The sequence below is a fragment of the Rhea americana genome, unplaced genomic scaffold (genome assembly GCF_003343005.1).
Source record: "Rhea americana isolate MKP2758 unplaced genomic scaffold, rheAme1 scaffold_149, whole genome shotgun sequence".
NCBI classification, from domain to species: domain Eukaryota; kingdom Metazoa; phylum Chordata; class Aves; order Rheiformes; family Rheidae; genus Rhea; species Rhea americana.
This window is the reverse complement of record NW_028185583.1, coordinates 535,254-555,653: the sequence shown is the minus strand read 5'-3', so window position 1 is coordinate 555,653 and position 20,400 is coordinate 535,254. Positions and strand designations below refer to the sequence as shown.

The following is a 20,400-nucleotide window of genomic DNA, read 5'->3' as shown; positions in this document are numbered from 1 at the left end:
TTTGACTTCCACTGACTCCCCTATCATAGATGATTATCTCCCAAAAATGTGCTCTATGAAACTGCACAATAAGAAAAGGAGGACTGCTATTAGTCAGAAGCTGAAATTCGAAAGAACCACTTCAAATGATAACCGAACGCAAAAATTCATTACTTGCTTCAACAGAAGGGTAAAAGAACATATTTATAAGTATTGGTCAGTTAGAACATATATTGTGACAGAATATTTCTGGATCTGTTCACAGTTCTTAAATAGCTCTGTGTCYGAGCTTGAGCAAATGATTCGTATTTTCTATGGTTTTGCAAAATAAGAATAATAATACTCACCTCACAGAATAGAGGCTTCATCAATGTTTCTAACTCACTCTGAGCTTCTTAAGTAGACAGTCCTGCAAAAGTGCAGAGTATCATTATTTAGATTTGATTTCCTTTATAACTTTTTAAATTTTTTTCTATTTCTTGGTGGTTACCACTTAGGACCAATAGCAGATCCAAAATCAGTGTGTCTACCTGGAGGATAGTCTCAAGCTCCTGCCCTTGCACATATGTACATATGTATTTATACATATTCCAAAACACAAACCACAAGTCTATGAATAGGCTAGCAGAAAATAGGCACAGAAAGCCAAGCAACACACATCTACATTTGAATCCAGAACAAACAAAAAAGTGGGTATTTTTAAGGACCTCATCTGTTCCCAGCCATCCAGTCTCAGTGCAACATGTAGCAAACAGCTTTCGGAGGCACTGTGGTATCTTCTGAATCACTGCCATTACCCGAGAAAACCCCAGGAAGTGGTTTGAATGAGAAACTGGACCAGCCTTGCGTAGGTATCAGCTGATGTCACAACACACACAACACGGAGCAGCAACAACGCGGACATTGTGAAACCAGGGATAACCTGCTCTTATCTCCAGCAGCTGGGAAATCATTTCTAACCCAGTGACTACAGAGCTTAGGAACAAGTCAAATGGTTAATTATTCACTGCGCACTTTAGCAATTAATCTTGGTTTCAGACCAAATCCTTGCACGCCCATAATAACGTGAAGACCTCCAGTGAGGGAAACAACAGCATGAGCCTTTGGATCTATCTTCTGTAAAGCAATTCATTCTTCCATAAACAGTTACTATTAAGCAAGGACAAAGCAACAAACCAGGCAGCCATCTGTGTAAACCAATTTAAAAGGACGGTGATCTCATAAAATTTTTCAAACTAACGCTCTTTGTTTAACTTGTGCCACCCTGTCTTGTCCCAGTAAATTCTGGGTTCTAGCTGGTCCTTCAGCTAACGCAGTGTTTCCACTTTAGGGCAAGATGGGACTTTAAAGCCACAGTGATTTTAAACCTGTGAAAAGAATGTGTCAATGAAAATACCTCAGCATATATGGAAGCAGGACACGCTACCCAGCAGCCCACACATCACGGAGGGTGTTACTGCAAAGGTCTTCGCTGCAGTCGCCAGCTGATCTTACGAGAAGTATGAGGTCAAGTGAGAACAAAGATTCAGGCCCCTGCCTGTAAGTAATTCCTACCAAAGTGCATTCCTTGCTACGAGCCAGAGAGAAGCCAGGGACAGCACGCTTGCAATTGCATTATAAAGGAAGAAAGCCCTGATATCCCAAAAGCTCACAAGTCCACACATAGCACAGCCACCCAGAACTACACACATCCAAAACAGCAACTCCATCCACAGAGCCGTCTGCCTGCTTAGATTTGAATCTAATGAAGCTTGAGGCAAAACATATAGGGAAAAAAAAAGTAAAACGCCCGCAAACAGGTGCAAATTACAAACACTTCAGGCCATATCTTGCACCACATTACTTGCAGAACTGCCATTTACTCCATTTATCGAAGAAACGGAGAATGCTACATAAAAACTGAGGTATAGCCATGAGGATGTTAATAACACAAAGACACTTACAAAACGACAAAAGGGAATATATAAGCTAGCTTGCATGACGCGTGGAATATAAACATTTCAGCAGAAAAGTAACTGTGAAAATTGCATATTCTCTTTTCACTTCCAAGTATTAGAACAGCACAACAGCATATTAACTACATTTAAGTGATAGGAGGAAGGGTTCACTTCTCAGTTATATAAAGATGACATTTCTAATCTGTGTAGTGCAAAGAGATGGTAAAAATTACCTCCCACAACACCCAGGTTTGTTACATTAGTTCTTTCTCCCTTCAGTGTGCATTTTCAAATACCCATTACTTTACTGTTCCCCTTCCTAAACGCCTGGTATTTGTGTGCCTGAGAGTTGCATGTGTTTGCTTTAAAATAATAACTGTGAGGAGAAGGTAAGTTGCTCTTTTGACTCACTGTGTAATTGTACAAGTGTTTGTGCAGTAATAACCCATCATACCCATAAAGTGACATTTCTCTAATTGGCATTTGCTGAATGTAACGGCTGCCTTTGCAAACACAGTGGCTTTTTTATTGGCAACTTCTTTAATTATCTCACTGTTGTTAACATGGAATCTCCTTTCTGTCATTAGAGAAGAACAAATTGCTCCTCACCATAGCCACAGTAATATTCTATATTTCATATTATATGTCAATAAATATGTTTAAGGATTAGCCTTAAGAGACAGAGTAGTATTAACAGCTTCCTTGGGAATTTGTTACAGAAAAGGGAACAATTCTGACCTTTGAGTCAATGTTTCAGTGCCTTTTTGATATGCGTCAGAACAAAAGTTCAAGCTGTATCTCATTTCAGTTTATCACGTTTGGTTGTGTGTAAAACCAAGCAAAGAAATTTGAGAGAACTAGTGGTAGTGGTGCTTTCCTTTGATTTTACTTTTGCTATGTCAATTGATGTTGACACGTGAAGTGTATTTCTTTTTTTTTTTCTTTTGTCTTTCTCTTTGCTTGGTCACTACTTTGAGGGCCATAATGGCATCAGGTTCCTCACCAGCTGTCTCCAACAGCTCTGCAATTTGCTGCTACATTACATAAAAACTCAAAAATGGCTTAGAGAACATTTAAATTTGCATGATCTTGGCAAGTTAGTTAAAAGCAAATGCTACTTAACAATGCAGTGCCCACATTTGCTGACCAGACATGGAGATTTTGTGCCTAATCTAGTGACAGGTTGGAAGGAATGYACTATATATATATATATTTATAACATACCTCTGACTTTCCACTCCTACTACATAAGCATCTTATTATCAGTTTTTACAGGGAGGGAAAATGGAAAAGGAAATTCCTGGAAGAGATTACAATTGTCAAACAAGCTTTTGATATCTTTTAAACAGCTGAAACATTAGTTTTTTGGCGGCACTGTCAAAAGTCTATGAGAGCTTCCTGGCTACAGTAGAAGAAATAGTACATTTAGTTCAACTACAAGCTGTACCTTTTAAGAAATCCATATTAAAACAAACTCATTATTCATTTTGCTGTTAATACATGTTTTTGATTTGCAATTTCAATAGTTTTTGTTAGACCTTGCATTCTCAAGAACCACAACTTAAAGCTAACGCTTTAATAAACTCTTGTTTATATTACAGTCAGATCAGAACAAACAAAATAAAGTTACAAATGACATTTTTATAGGATGTCAAGAAAAAGATTCATGTGTCTGAATATTTTAGTTACAGTATGGTAGGCATGATTATTATTTCCTGTACGCCAAACTTGTAGCTTTAAAGAAGTGGAAAAAGGCTACTCTGGGAATAGTGCATGGATATCAATCAGGCCTCTGAAGAGTGGATAGATACAAATACCATACAATTTTAATGCAAAACTCCCATTAAGTACTACAGGAATTTTTCACTGCAATAATGGCAAGAATTGGCCATGCATAGGGAAAGTCAAAAATCTGTTTGAATTCTTTAGAAGACATGTTGCATTTCTGTAAAGGCATCCCTTTGAGGTGAAAAGTTCCAAAAATTTTCAGGGAGTAGATAGAGGGTTTGCAATGGGACAGGTAAGAAAATGACTTTTTTTTTAGAAAAAAAAGATCATAAAGCAAAAAGAAAATAGCCAAAGCCTATTAGATTATCTCATACCAAATAAGAAAAATCTATGTAGCATATTTTAGTGTTTTCTTGAGGTCACTTCTGAGTTACTCAGAATCATCAGTTCTTCTGGTTTCCCTCAGGAGATCAGACCTTTACCACAATGCTTTTTTTCCTGGTATTTAAGATAATATTCCTTTTGCTCATTTCTACATTTTTATTCTGTCATAACTCTTTGAGACTGTTGTTCCCTTTTGGGTGATCATGGCTTTGAAGCTTTGAGTACTGTGATTTCTAATTTAATAACAATCAAGGTAGAAAAGGCTAAATCAAACAGAGCAACTCATCTTCTGATTTCAGGACAGTCTTGCTCCCTCTGTAGTCAGTGACAAATTCCCAGTGGAATCAGAATTGAACTCTTGGTCAAGACTCAAGGGTATGAATAAACACCAATGCACTAATTGAAGGAAAGGCTATATTTCATAAGCACGTGGCCCTCAGCTTTATGTAGGATGGCGATCTCCTCAGAAATTTACCCCAACGATTCCTATTTTCTCTACCTAATGTGATGTGCTGTAATTTGGTTACACTAAGAAAATCTGGTAACTATCACTTCTCCTTGGACATTAGTCAAGAAAGGATTACGGAGTTTTGTGTCTCCTAGTCGTAACTCCATCTCTTTACAGATTTCCACTGTAGGATTGCTGACTGGCATTTGGGTATGGAAATGGGAGTCCTTGACAGGAAGGCGTTTCATACTGAAGGCTGATATCCTATCTACCCAAAAAGGAATAGCAGATGTCAGGACCTCATGGTCTGATTTTGTGTCACCTMTGTTCCTGAACAGTCACAAGCAGCAGGCAGGGCAATTCCTTTTCAAAAACCTACACTACCTTCACTTAATAAAAGCATAAGTCTATACAGGGGGGTAGTTTTGGAACAGCCATGATGATATAATTTTGTAGAAACAAAATGACTACCTGGTAAGACAAGATATTTTATTTTTTAAATTAGTTTCTATTTTTTTAATATTAGTCACTAACTAGCAGGGTAGCAAATAGTAATTGTATTTGAGAAAAAGAAATGCCAGACAAGTTGCTGAAAAATCCTCATTGCTAATGACCTGATTGCAAAGGGACAAAGTTATGAGATGAAACTACAGGTACTTGGCAAACCCATCAGAGCTCTTCAACCAGTGGTTTGTACTGTGGCTCATGYTACCAGTGATATAGCTACTGCAATATAAAGTGAAATCTTCATGATACTGTTATTTTTTGAGTAGCACTGTACTGTCACTTATCCTGACATTATCAAACCTTCTGTGCAAGGCTCCTGGGGATGTCAGGGTATGGCTTCTTCTTCTCACCACTTCTGCATCTTATTTCCAAGCCAATCTGATCTCCTTGCAAAGGACCAGGATCTGTCTCTAGAAGATTTCAACATGGACTGGAGGAAATCCTCTTCCCTCACTATCTCCTTGGGGTTCTCTTAACCTGGAATAACCTCATCTCTTACCCACTCCTATCTCAGGATTCACATACTGCTTTGCTCTGAAAATAGGAGTCTTGTAGGAACTGCTTATGGCTGTTACCAGATGGACACAGATTCTGTTCTGAATCACTGGCAGTACACAACTTGTTGAGTTATTTGAGGTCCTACATGAAAAATGCTCACTTTGTGGCACTAAAAAGAAATACTGCCAAGACAAAAATCCCTGCAGGAATTACTGTGCCACATGCATACAGGAAACAAAATAGGAGAAGAAGAGAAGATTTAGCCATAATTTATAGGAGTTGCTGCCAGACTACTGACATAAAGGAGGTACCTTTCAATCTAAGTCACAGTATACAGACTTAACTTGCATTATCTACATTCCTTCTTCTTCTCCATGTTCCTACTGATGGACAGATTCCTTTCAAAATAATTTTATTCCACAATAAGATTTACATAACTACTAAATTACTGACAGTCTGGTCCTAGACCTCAGACAAAGTTACCGTCTCACACTGTGACCTCTTGCAAGACCCACAGAGCAGACAAGCAAAGGTCTCAGGACCAAGGTCATCATGCACATGGCACACAGGTACACTGCATTTGGAGTGTTACTTGAGTCTATTCATTCATACTACTGTGCACATCAAATCATGAAAAGCAACAAACAAGAYGGAAAAATAATTTACCAACTGGATTCAAAAAATAAAAATATCAGAAAAATGAAATAGCAAATAATTCCTTTTTTCATTTTTCCAACTTTTCTCTATATTTTCCTTATACTATTTCACTGTATTGTTTTTCTTCCTTTTTTTGCTTATCATTCTGTTTATTATGAACATCAACCATGTTTATGAGTAATTCTTTATTTTTCTCTGTGGCAAAATGATATCTAAATGAGGTAACAGCTAACGCATATTTCCCTCATAATACCTGAAAAAATCAAGGAATAAAAAACAAAACAAATCAAGCAAACTATCCAAGCCTCTCTTCAAAGAAGCTGACCAAAACTGGAGTTTCCTGGTATCAAGGAATTGTCTCAATGATTTCAATAGGGCTTTAGGCAAACACAAAGATCATCTCAATAGATCAAGTATTTATGACTGTAGTAAGATGACTCTGAATTAAGAAAATCAAGAGATATTCTGTTCCTTGAAGCGCTGAAATCACTACTTTGCTACATATTTCAGAATACTTTTACAATGCATGGCTGGCTTACTGTACCAGCATATTTCTGTCTGMGTTAATGTTTTTGTCAATGACCACACAGCACTGGCTGCTCCATACAATCCCTCTTCACACAAAATAGTGGTGTCAGAAGGCAGAGTGATGGCCAAGGTGGCCTTTGTATTACTTTTGCTGTTCCTCTTGTCCTAGGGTACCTGTTTATTCTTAAGAGTATTTAAGTACAGAGAGTACTTTGTCAAAACAATACAAAACTATAAAAATACTGATTGTCAGTGCAGTATGACTGTCAAAAAACATCAGATGCTACAGCAATTGGACGCAGCATGTAGTCACAGATTTAACAAAGAGGAGAGATGTGAAATGTATTTAATCTTTAACTTTAGCTAACACATTCAAAAATTTTCAGATTGAAGCCCCTGATATTACCACGAGAGATTCAGTTTTCCGTTTTCCCCTCCAAAGCATGGTAATTACAACCCCGTGCCCACTGGGAACTAGTCACACACTGAAACACCAACACATTTCAGTGGGGGAGGGAGAGGTTTGCCTACGGACTTATTACAAGGTACAGCAGAGGATATTTTGACTTTGACCGAATCTGCAGTATTCTTTCCTCAGGACAGCTCAGTATTTTAACTACTGAGATGAAATATCTAGCTGGCTGTTGTTCAAGGTGACCAAGAAGATTTTAAAGGTGGCTACTGAACAGATGGAAACTCTTCTGGAAAAATAAGGCTTTTGCCACCAAGGTTGTCATCCCCAATTAAAGCTGTGCAAGCAGAACTTCATGTCTGCAGTTAGTCACTTAAGTCAACAGGGTGTTGGCACAGGGACATAGGCAGCCACCTGGTATGAGGTCACCCCAGGATCAGGACCTCCGCCACTGCCTGCCCCCTAAGTGACACCTTTGTCACAATACACAGGGAGTTAGTTACCTACATGCACTGCCACATGTCAGCCTGGACTTCATCCCTTAGCCTTGCTCTGTGCTAAGCATCAGGAAGAGAGAAGCAGTTGGCTAATACTTCTTCCTAGCAAACTGCAATCCTTGTGGAAATATTCTCAAGGCCTATACAGTCTACCTGGAAAACTAGTGGTGCTGAGCTTTTGCACAAATATTGTAAATGGAAGTTACCCTAAGGTATTATCGCTACCCTAACACACAGTCCCCCAAAAAGGGGGAAAAAAAAGACAATACTGAGGTCAATAATGGCCCAAAGACATTAATGTGTAGCTGACCATGATGATTCCTAGAAAGCTGTGGCAAATAGCATGTATAGCAATGCCAAACAATTATCAAGCTTTACATTTTCTAAGCACAGCACCCCAGGAGAATTCAGTGAATTTCACTGCAAATGACTCAAGACTCATCAAACTTAACCTTTTACAGATTTTGAATTATATAACCAGCTTGTCACTAATCACAAAGTCTTATTGAAGTGATTGTAGAAAAATTACATAGAAACAAAGAAAGAGCATACTCGTAAATCACAATTCAATGAAAACCTTTTCATTCCCTGCCTTCCCTTGATCTTCCAAGCATCTTTTCAATTGCCACTTCTCTTCTTACTATTTCTGCTGAATGCAATTCTTAACCAATACTCAACTAGTCAGAGAGGAGATTAGGAAACCTGATTCAGACTCAGTGCTTATGTTGTATCAAGCATCTGTCGCAAGGGATGGAAAGGTACACATAACCTGTATCTCACAAAGTGAGGGCACCCATACTGCAACAGCACATGCATTGCTATTGAAAGTAGCTTTATAAAAGCACTGTGTCAAAAAAATACAGACTTCAGTTAACTAACTCACACAGGAAGTCTGGTTTCATTCATGAATTGAGACCTTTGAGCTAGTAAATTTGGAGGAGGAGATACATCAAGAAGTGAAAATGAAGCTCGGATTTTACCTCTGAAAGTTTTCAAATCTCAAAATCCTGTACAAAAACCACTCTGTTTTCACCTGAGTGAAAAACAATAGTAGGCATTAAGACCAGTGTGAGACTTTGAAACCACAGACTATGCAGAGAGGGCCACCTGCCAATAGGAAGAAGCGGTGAAAAGGCATTTTGGTCCAGCTGCTGCTATCCTCCCCCAGCCAAACAATGTCGTGTGATAAAAAGCATTAAGGACTTCTTTTAATCAACAAGCTGCAAAGTTCTAATTCAACCCCTTCCAAGTTCTTGATATCCACACTCACCCTGACATCCATGTCTTTCATTTTTATTCCCTGGTTGTCAGGAGAAGGACTTGAGAGACTTCTGAGCTAGAGTTCATAAAGAGCTGATCTTGTATTTTCTATCACAGCTGTATCAAAGGGACTGAGCCCGGAAGAGACAGAAAAAAAACAGAAGAAAAAGAAGAAATGAAAAAGTGCCTCACGGTTCGGCTGACTCAAGCTGCTAAATTCATCACAGATAACACTCGCAAAAATCTCATACTTGTGGTGCAACCTCATTTCACATGTCAGACTCAGGCAGAAAGGCAGAGTAGAAAGAGAAAAGGGGGATGGTTTATTATCTATCTGCATTCCTTATTTGTGTAAGATGCAGTACTTAACATCAGGAAATGAACTATGACCACACGCTCAGTGGGTCACTGTGGCAGGTGCAACTTAACCTTAAAACCACATAGCCTACTGCACCTTCGGATTTAACCCAGATAGCATCTGGATTAAACACTCCAATAAATCCGCTCTCTGCTCACGGATAGCAACAAAAAGGGTTAAAAAAACAACTGTGCTACAAGCTGAAATTCCACAGCACTTCCCTCGAAATAGCTGCAAACTGCATGCATCCCTGGAATAAAACAAGACTGACAGACTGCCATAAAGATTAGCTAATCAAACACGTTTAAATGACACCAGCCAGACACGTATCGCTCGAGAGCTACGAGGAGTTAGTCAGAGCATCACGCTCGGCAGTCCTCCAGCGCGGCCACTTTCCTTGCGCTGGGGGAAGCGTACCTTTCTGCTACGCAGCAGAGCTGGATTCACCGCCTCCCAGACAAGGAACCCCCCTCTCCTTCCTCCCAGCCTCGGCCCCCCGTGAATAACAGCTCGGTACTACCTGCATTTATCAGCACAGCAATCCCGTATCTTCAGTCATTCAAAGAATTTAACAGCCTGGAAATTCCTGTTGTCCATTATTTGAGGTCACAGATAAAAGCTAAACAGCAGCCGTGACTCCCATCAATCATAAGTCACTCACTGGTAGAATGTATGGTAGGAGACCTACTGATGTAAGCTAGTCACCAGAGAAAATACCCACTGATGACGCATATCCAGGCACAAAAATAGTTACAGGGCCCCCAAAGGGATTATTCAACAGCCTACATTTAGTTATTCTTACAAGAGACCCGCAGTCAATTTGCTGCTATTAGATGGCTGGGGAATGCTGGAGTTTAAGTTTCCTCAGCAGACATAACCACAAATAGCTGGTTTAAATAAGCTACTGCAATTACAAGCTGTTTTGTAAATTTTAACACTGCATTATAGGGATTAAGCCTAAACAGAACCACTGGCTATAAAATGCTGTATAGCCTTTGCTTTTACTGTTTACCTATTCTTCCAGTGTATTTACCAACTCATTCAGCATATTAGCCACCAATGAAGGAAACAATTTAAAATTGATTTGGAAATACTCAAACAAAACCTCTCGTGCTACCCAAAAGCAAGATTTCTTTTAACTAAAAATATCCATACACATGAAGTGGGATGCAATTTTTTTTGGGGGGGTGACACTTCAAAACTATCTGAATCATATTTGTAAAGTATTTTGGCTTAATTTTTACTCCTCCTTGGTACTTGCCTCTCTTCTACTCAAAATCAACTCTATAATTAATTTTTCTCACATAAATCAAAATCTTAAAAAGGCAAATTATTTACTACATGAAGAACTACACACCTGTTTTGAGCAGGGGAGTAGAATGATGACCTCCACAAATCCGTTCTAATCTAAATTGTTCTATATTAACACTATTATTTAGTTTAAAATGCTCTAAATTAACAAATAAACTGATAATCCCACAATAATCCTGCCTTCTTTGATAGTTTCAGGATCCTTCACACTCCCTCACAGTAACCAAACTTACAAGCATATAACCGAGCCTACTAAAACTGTTGACAGCAAAACATTGACTACACATTTTTGGCAATGTTAACAACTTTTTATTATTATTATTTAAGTGATTTTAACACCAGGCCCCATTTTCAGAAGTCATTTTGATGCTTAGTAGTCTAAAAGTTAATGATTTTCTTTGCATATTTAGAATCTAAGTATAGTACAGTACTTATACCAATCTGATGCTTACTTCACTGACATACTTTTGAAAAGCATTGCTTATCCAAAAAACCACTCAAATTTTTATACCTTTTACCCTGTAAAGCAAGAGAAAGAAATGTCCCAGGCTACTAACTCCTTCCTCACTTTCTTCATCTATGATAAGATTACTAAAAATAACACTGCAAATTATTTTACCATAGCTGTTTCACAAAGCCCCCATGTTTCTCTCTTGCATATGCTGGCAGTCCACTTGGCCTAATTTAACAGTCCTAAGAAGAAATATTCATTGGTGCCCTCTAGCTGATTATCCCAACCAATGTGCTGCAGAAGCAAGCAGTCTTCCTTCTTTCTCCTGCTATCATTCCTGCGCCTTTCGTTGCAGCCCACTCAATGCAACATCCGGGAATAAAGCAATTCACTTCCTACAGAAAACGTAGGAGGCAAAACATTCAAATCCTCTAGTGCTCTCTATTGTAGGAGCTCTCAAAATCACACAAGTGTCATGAAGAATAGGAGGTGTAAATCTGGAAGGTACCACGTCACTAAGAACCTGTCAAATATCTAAATATACTTTTTAGCAAGTTTGCTAATTCAATAGGAAAATACAACCTGCAAAGTTCACATGAAACGCACAAAGTCTCTCACCTGTTCAGAAGTGGTTATTATAATTCTCTCCTTTGTAAAGAGGTTTTAAATAGCTTATATGAGAAACTCACATATTATATTTTGTCACCTGTTCTGAAATTAACTCCAGTTAATCCGTCATGTATTAAACAGCTTCAAAACTCACAGTTTAGGATCTCAGTCATGTCTTTACCCAAGTCTGAGAAACTGAGACAGGAGAAAGCTTACATCTGCTTTTACGCTGCCATCTACTGAAGAAACACATTCTCTATTCCAACATACCATGTTCCCATCCTCTGTCACTTAAATCCTTCTCCAAAGGAAGTTTATCAGATAGGATTAAAGTGCATGCCCACATCATCAAAACATATTATAGTTATGACAAGGACTTTCCTAGAGCACTGCTCTGCCCTCTTGGTCGTAAACACTTGGAGGCAGGGACACTAAAGTGCATCCCCAGCTCCTGTTGTAGTGCAACACGGGAGGCAAATGAAACGATGTCTAAATCCTGAAGCAGAGATTTCCTGGTTATAGAGAAATTCAGCATAGTTTCTGGCTCCTCATGAACAGCTGTGGCATCTCAGGGCTGGGGACAGGAGAAGCAGCCTCTTTCCACCAGTGGCCTCAGGCTGCAGGGCAGCTCCTTGGCATCTTTGCAAGCTCAGCTCCAAGGGGCCTCAGTGGCCACCAGCCACTAGAGGACTGAAGAGATGGAGAAGCTCTGTGGAAAGCAGAGTTAAAGTCTCTTTTCTTCCTTCTTGCTCAGATGTATCAGGCAGAAGCTGATCCTAGTTTTCTGTCTCTATGCATTTAGTTAAATGCTGTACAGACCCTATATGTCCATATCAATCATTAATCAAAGAAAGCATAGGACAGAGACCAGGATCTGAAGTTCAACAAAAATACTGCAGGACTGACTAATTTTTACAGTTACATTCATAATTGTCAAAATGTCTGTTTATACCTTAATTAAGAAAAAGAAAACTGCATCATACATTCTGTTATTTCTGTGTCTGGATAGCAGCTTTAAAATAATAACCATTCAAATGCTTGGGAAACACAAGGTTGTTCCTCTAATATCCAACTGTACTTGGAAAGTTAATTTCCCACATGCTTTTTGTCTGCTGAAATACAGAACAGGCTAATCACACTGGAATGTCATTTTGGAAAGATTCTCATTTTCTGTTTCTCTGATACCTTATTACAACATTACAGCTAACAGTACTTTCATCCCTTTAGCAAAAGGATACCATAGATTCAGCCAATAATCGTTACGAGGATGCAAGCTAATCGGTCACTAAAAGACCAGTGGGTTGTTTGAAACGGGAAGAGTCAATAACTCTTGTTCTTTTATATCGTTTTATTTTATTCCTTTCAGAAAATGAAATTTGGGGCTTATTTTTTTTTTTTTTTTTTTTAAACAGCTTTAATTTCTGTCAGTTTTTATACAGTATATCTTGTACAAGGAGGCAGATTTATGCAACATTTTCACTACTTGTGGAAGCCAACGGACTTTTCAAAAGCCTATTCCCTTGAAACATAAAGAAACTCAACTAACCTTTATACAGAATAGGTAGGAATGTGGCAGATGGGCAGTGAAGGTGATATCCATGGGGTAAAAGGAGATGAGGAAAAACAAGGATTTGGCAGAAATGACTTTTACTGCTCTAAATAGTAAAAATGTATTGCTTTTCATCATACATTAAGAAAATGTAAATGAAAGACAGAACAAGAATCATAATCATAACTGAATGTACCCATCTAAATAAGTATAAAACAATGCAGAGATGTCCTGCTGTASCAAAACTTGATGATGTTTTTAAAAATGCTGAGGTAGGAAGTAGATGAATGATCTCTTACTGACCTCATTAGCATTCTGTAGAGAACACACACTAAAATGGTATAGGAATACTGCTTTGTTTTTAATTAAAAGTAAAGAGACTATCGGCTTTCCAAACAGAGAGCAAGGGAACACCCCAAATTAGCAAATTATTTTTATGAAGTTTCTACAACTTTTGAAGCAAGGCAATTTTGGAACAGATATTTGGCTCAGTTAGGATGGAATAGTATGGAGCATTTAGTCACTGTGTCATACAACATTAGATAAACCATGACACTGATGTCAGAAACATAAAAATAAGCATGATATTCTCACTCTGCTGTGTATCAGCCCCTTAAGGCTTTTCTTCTGAGCAGCAGATTCTAGCTCTGGCAAAATAAGTAATACAGATTATAACTGAAAAGAGAATTTAAAATATTATTAAAGTAGAGGCTTATGAGGCAACATGATGAATTATTTTATTTAGAAGTATGCACTTGGTATTTGTCTTCGTATGTAAACACCACAGCAGCAATCTATGACAAGTAATAATAAACAGCAGGTGGGTTAGGCGTGAGGTTTGCTTATTTTAGATATTTAACATGAAAAGCAGTATTTTCTATTTTGAAAACAAGTATACTTAAAGTTAAAATTCYGAGCAATTAATTATTCAAATTCATATTATGATAACTATGAATAATGGCATAATTACTGTTTTTATGCTAAAGTTTTAAAGCAAGTCAATCCACCAAACTAAGCGTATTTGTTGCCTACGTGCCTGGAACTAAGATTTGCTGAAATGAGAAACTAGTGTTTGACAGCAACAGCCTCTCCTGCAGTTGCAGCCAAAGGATCTGGGGGTTCTTCCTCATTTCAGTTTTTTAGGTCTGATCAATAACTAGCTCATCATAGCTGAGTACTCGCAACTGTAAGTTCAGGAAAGTCTGCTTTACTTTTCCAAGTTATTAATTATAAATACTTTTAAGATCTGTTCTTCACAAATCTCTAGAACTTTAAGAATATGGTGATGAAAAATAACATAACTTTGGTATTCGTTGGAGTCTGTTGGCATTTTATGTATGCCACTAGACTGTAAAGGCCCAAATACAACGGATCTGTGCTAGTGCAGAGTGTCTAGGAGGTACTCTAAAGCCTTTTATTTCTTGACAAAAAATAAAAACAATAACTACAAACAAAATATTCTGAAATCACATTCATTTTCATGGCAAGTCTGCACAAACGATCTTTGATTTAGTAGTCACAGGTGCTGACAATAAAAACCTGATTCCAAAGGTATATCCTTTTCTAACCCAGTCTGGAAAAGGAAACGCATAGAGTGATTCAGGGCTAAAGAAATGGTGAGCAGAAAAGGGGCAGCGTAAGAAACACAGCTATCATTCAAACACACTGATTACTACAGTAATATAATATTCAACTTAGAACCACCGTGTCACACATTGAAAAAACTCTAGTGAGAACACCAACTGTATTCAATATGGCCAAATGTTATAATTAAAAGATTGGCACAAATTGACTCAAAACTTTTCAAAAATCAAATGTTGTTCCAGCCTGGCTGATTTCATTTGTCTGCCCTAAAGCAGAACAGCTCACTTGGGCTGCTGGGAGGCCAAAAGAACAGCCCTTGTACCACCACTGCAACACCAGCTGCTCCCCTTGTTTTTCTTTTCTTCCTTTTTTGTCTCTTTTTTTGTCTCTCTCTCTCTCTCTCTCTCTCTTTCTCTCTTTCTCTCTCTTCACACGCAGGCAGAAGCTGAAAGACCTAGATCTGCCTCCTCCTTCCTTCTCCTGGAGTCAACCCGGGGATCCAAGCCCACAGCTCCCACTTTGCCAGCACACGCCTGATTAGCCACACTACCCAAAGCGACCATTAGGGAGGAAGGAGCGAGTAACCTTTYGTCTCTCCTACGTGCTGTTCTGTTYTCCACGCACTACCTGAGCACGCAGTGAGTCAGACAGCTCGTGCAAACAACTCTCCAGCCCGGGGCCGGGCACACAGTGTGGACGCAGCTTTGTGCTCCAGTGAGGGCAACTGCACAGCGAGCTGCTGCCCTGGAGCAGGGACGCTCTTTTGCTTCTTTTGCCCTGCTGATGCCGGCGGCATGCTCCTGCCAGCTCTAGAGTTTGTTCGGACTAACAGAGGAGCCAGTTTGGGGTGCTAAATCATCAGAAAGCTAGCTGAGCAAAACCACCCCCAGACACCTACTAGCTCCCTGCCAGTTGGGCTTCCTAAATCAGCGTGCCGCGGGCTGAGGCAAGCAGCCAAGCTGGTGCCTGGCCGCCAGCCAGCAGGATGCAGCGAGGCCGGGGAGYAGGACCAGCCCCACCAGGAGCAGCGGGGCATTCCCCGGCAGCGATGTGGAAATTCGTTCGGAGAGGCGGGAGGCCAGTCCRCCAATCTCAGCTGAGCTCTCGCTTCGACTCAGGGCGTCTGCTGAGCCGCAGAGCCCAGACCACTGAGATAAAAGGCCATGTCTCAAAGTGGAGGAGTATTTCAGATGTTGTTGGTGACAGCCACAGTGCAGGAGGACTGAGCACACCCGTAAGGCTGCAAACAGGAACTTGCAGGCAGAGCAGGGGGGAGGACAGGGGATGTCCAAACCACCCTATGCAAAGGAGGAGCTGAACTAGGGCTTCTCCTTCCCCACAAGGGCTCAACTAAAAGAGGAACTTGCCCTCCAGCTATGTGAATTTAGCTCTTTTTTCTTTTGCCTGTTAGAGTTGTCCAAAACAAAAGATGTCCGACACTTCAAAATGACCTGCTTTTTAAATTTGTAAAATATTTTTCCTTTTTTTTCTTCACGCCAAACTACACAATTAAATTCATGGTTTCTTCTAAAAGAAGCCGCTTCTTTTCATATTGCAAGATCTTTTCTCATTACCCAACAACTAGGAAAAGGAGACAAGAATAAAATCCAGAATGCATTATTCAAGAATCAGATTTATTGATAAAGCACACAATTACCAGATACAAACAAATCACATTGCTTTGCCTTTTTTCCTTTCTTCTTTTTTTTTAGAACATGGATACAATACAAAATCTTGAAGAGACTCTCCAGAGAATTCTCTTCAAAAAATATCCTCTCTCATTAGTTATACTCAAATTCTTTTCTTCCTAGGACTCCCTCAAATCACCAGCTATAATTGTTATCTTTGGAATATATTAGACGAAGAAGAAAGCATTACTTTGCCTATTTGGCCTAAAAAAGGGGRAAATTTCTCTCTTTCCTCATCCTGGCATCTCTACTGAAATGAGATTTTCTAGGTTGCYCATGCTTACCCATTCATAGATTTGTCTCTTCTCTTGCTGATGTATCTTTTTCTAAAGAAAAGTTCAAAAGTTCAGTTAGCAATAGTCTGATTTCTTAGATTGCTTCATAAGCCTCTGGGTTAGTTAATCAAGAAATAAGAAGACTACAACACATAGCAGTCAATAACCATATGCAATATTATTAACTGCTGTTAATAAGCTTTAACAAAAATGCCAACATACACTTATTTTTAATTATTTATAGAATACATAAGCAGTCTATCTGCAAGAAGATAGATTTAACCTCTARAAGACTTTCTGCTGTTGTGTTGCTAGTCTCTCAGTACAACTGTGGCTGTCGTTAATTAAATAAATAATTTAGCATAGAAGACTTCATTGAGTACCAGCCAGAAGTACTGGGATTGGGTGAAAAAAATCACTACAGGCTAAATGCCAGCACTCCTTCACAAAATCTGAGGAATGACTTCCCTACAGCAACCATTTCACAGTACCATTCTATGCAGTTTAATTGATCTCTGCTACAGAACAGTACTAAAAAATATCAATTTCTACGTATTTTAAGAGAGTCAATGTTCTGTTGTTTTCATTCTCATTTGGTTGACTTTTTCCATTAGTTTTACAGTGTCTTGTGTAGAATTATCTGCATTTTTTTTTCATTGAGGGAAAAGTCCTCGTCATTATTACTTCTTGTTGTATCACTATCACCAAACTCATCCTCCACAGACAGTATGTTACTGATTTAAGATCATGTCAATCATCCAGTCTTCTTCAATTTCTTCATCAATGACCTGGATGAGGGGACAGAGTGCCTCCTCAGCAAGTTTGCTGATGATASCAAGCTGGGAGGAGTGGCTGGCACACCTGAGGGCTGTGCTGCCATTCAAAGAGACCTGGATAGGCTGGAGAGCTGTGCAGAGAGGAACCTCATGAGGTTCAGCAAGGGCCGGTGCAGAGTCCTGCACCTAGGGARGAATAACCCTAGGCACCAGTACAGGCTGGGGGCTGACCTGCTGGAGAGCAGCTCTGCAGAGAAGGACCTGGGAGTGCTCGTGGATGACAGGTTGACCGTGAGCCAGCAATGTGCCCTTGCGGCCAAGAAAGCCAATGGTCTCCTGGGGTGCATTGGGAAGATTGTTGCCAGCAGGTGGAGGGAGGTGATCCTGCCCCTCTACTCAGCCCTGGTGAGGCCTCATCTCKAGTATTGCATCCAGTTCTGGGCTCCCCAGTACAAGACAAGACTGAGAGGGGATCTTATCAATGTCTGTAAATATCTTAAAGGAGGGTATCAAGAGGATGGGGCCAGACTCTTTTCAATAGTGCCAAGCAACAGTACAAGAGGCAGCAGGCACAAATAGAAATACAGAAAGTTCTACCTGAATATGAGGAGAAGTTACTTTACTGTGAGGGTGACAGAGCACTGGACCAGGTTGCCCAGAGAGGCTGTGGAGTCTCCTTCTCTGGAGATATCCAAAACACACCTGGATGCGATCCTGTCTAATATGCTCTAGGTGACCTTGCTTGAGCAGGAAGGTCGGAYTAGATGATCTCCAGAGGTCCCTTCCAACCTCAAYCATTCTGTGATCCCTTACTTTGATTTCCCATTTATATATTAGCTTTACCAGCCAAACTCAGGTTACTTCCTCCTCTACCAATCTCCTCTTATCAAATCTCCTCTTATCAGTGTACATATTACCAGTTTTTAGCGTTTAACATTTACTATACTGTTATTTAGGCATTTTCAAAACCACAGGGAAAAAAAAATCCAGTTTTCTGCTCTGATCTAAATCTACTTTAAAATCCATTGCATGATCCCACAATAAATATTATGGTGCAACTTCAATATCTGACAGCAGCATAAACATCAGCAAATTTTCATGGGCAATCACAAGCATCTCAATTATCTGAATAGCGTCTCAGTCATCAAAAGGACAGCCTGACCTACTGCATGGTCAATGTTTTTCTATGCATTAATGATTTTAGAAAACCAAAGCAGGAAAAAAAAAAGCCTTGACGTGCACCTTTAGAGAAGAATTTTCCCTATATTTTGCATGTGCAATGTAAGGCATGAAGTGCTTCTCCCCCACTGAGAGGAGCAGGGACCTTTGGGGGCACCAAAGGCAAGGCTGAGGCTGGCATGCCAGAGCTCCTGGGCTCACCCACAGCCCCACATAACTGTGCTGAAACGGGAGCTCCAGGCCTCCCAGCCAGGTTGGGTTTCAGGTGCTTGCTGCAGTGTCATTTCCTAAGTCTTCCCAAGACTTCTCTTTGTCTTGTAAGCTTTGGCAAGCAGCATGTTAACATTTAGGATATAAAAAACACACCAACATTTAGAAAGAAAAAGCACCTTTATAGAGCTGCCTTATTAAGGAAATAATAAAGGAAATACATTCTTCTGCGCACACAATTTACCTTAAGGTAAATAAGCTCCAAATGCTGTGTATATTGCATAGCTCTCAGATCCCTATTCAACCACTTACAGTATTTTGGCCAATCGACTGACCCAAAAAGCAGAAGAAAAATGATGGCTGCTGCAGGAAGTCAAGGGAGCAGCTTGTGAACCTGCATTCCTCTGCATCTGAAGAAGTCACTTGCTGAGCACAAAGAGCGTTTGCTAAGACTCGCCCTGGTACTGGCGATGTGATGCGGGTCACACTCACAGAGGTCACAAGAAGAAAAAAGGGAAGAAAGCACACAAAGATAAAGAGATTTAGAGTTCTACTGCAGTTAACTCCCCTAAATTTCATCCCTCTGCCTTGTTGCCCAGTTTCCAAAAATAACCTAAACAAAGGCAAGAACTGCRGAGGCAGGGAGCCTTAAAAGAGCTGCAGTTCAAAAATACAAAACGGTGGCAAGGGAATTGGGAGTGAGGAGGGGAAAGGTATGTTCTTTTTGGAAAAGAACAGGGACATCTTTTAGCTTTGTGGTATATGGATGTAGGTCGGCACTTGGAACCAGAATTTGAGGGATTTGGGGACCTGGCCCCTGGTGCAGGAGGGCACAGTAAGGTGTACAGAAAGGGGACTGCCAGCCTTTCAGCCTCTCCTGGATTCTAACAACGATCTGGGCTTGTCTTGGACATTTCTGTCCTCACATACTGCAGCTTAGTGAATGGTTTCTCTTCAGGCAACCACACATTTCACATGTCTAGTACTGGAAGATGYTTAGTGTTTTCCTTTATAAGTGAAGGTGCTTTAATGTGAAAAAACATCTCTTAATGACTAAGAGGAGAGTCAGCAGCGAGCATTTACACCCAAAGAATTCTGTTCCTCCCACATTAAAGCAACCTCTTGSAAAACTGATTGCAAACAAATTAACAAACAACTAGTATCTATCAAAAACAATTGTGTTACTGCTAGAAGAAAATTAAAAACTCACAGAGCCTAAAACAAACACTGGGGATTAAATCTGATTCCTWCGTACTGGACTGATCACCAAGGTGAGAGAAAAGAGAAAAATTCCTTCTGTCACGTAGAAATGTCTGCCTTGTTCAGATGGCATCTATGAAGAGTGATTTTCTCTAACACCTGGGAAGAAAATTCAGCTACCAGTTGAGAGATTTTCTTTTCACAAATATGAACCATTGTTATCGAGCTGGCTTTGATTTCAGGTGATGCAATACTGTGTTAYAATATCCCAATTCCATATTCAATTTCTTTTGCTTCTATTTTTCAGCAGTGATCAAAATAAGCAAGTATTAGCATGCATCTGCATAACTACAGCGTGATACAGGAATATTCCTA

At 39.7% G+C, this 20,400-nt stretch overlaps 1 protein-coding gene across 5 annotated transcripts in view; it reads right to left on the bottom strand.

Moving 5' to 3' along the window:
• HIVEP2 (HIVEP zinc finger 2) overlaps nt 1–20,400 on the bottom strand; it is a 151,699-nt gene that overhangs the window by 81,721 nt on the left and 49,578 nt on the right. For 3 of the 5 annotated variants that reach the window (XM_085299267.1, XM_085299269.1, XM_085299271.1), the window contains exon 3: nt 327–388. The exons of the other annotated variants lie outside the window; for them this stretch is intronic. The gene's annotated coding sequence lies outside the window, so the exon portion shown is untranslated. The remainder of the gene's footprint in view (nt 1–326; nt 389–20,400) is intronic. 5 annotated transcript variants of the gene reach the window in all.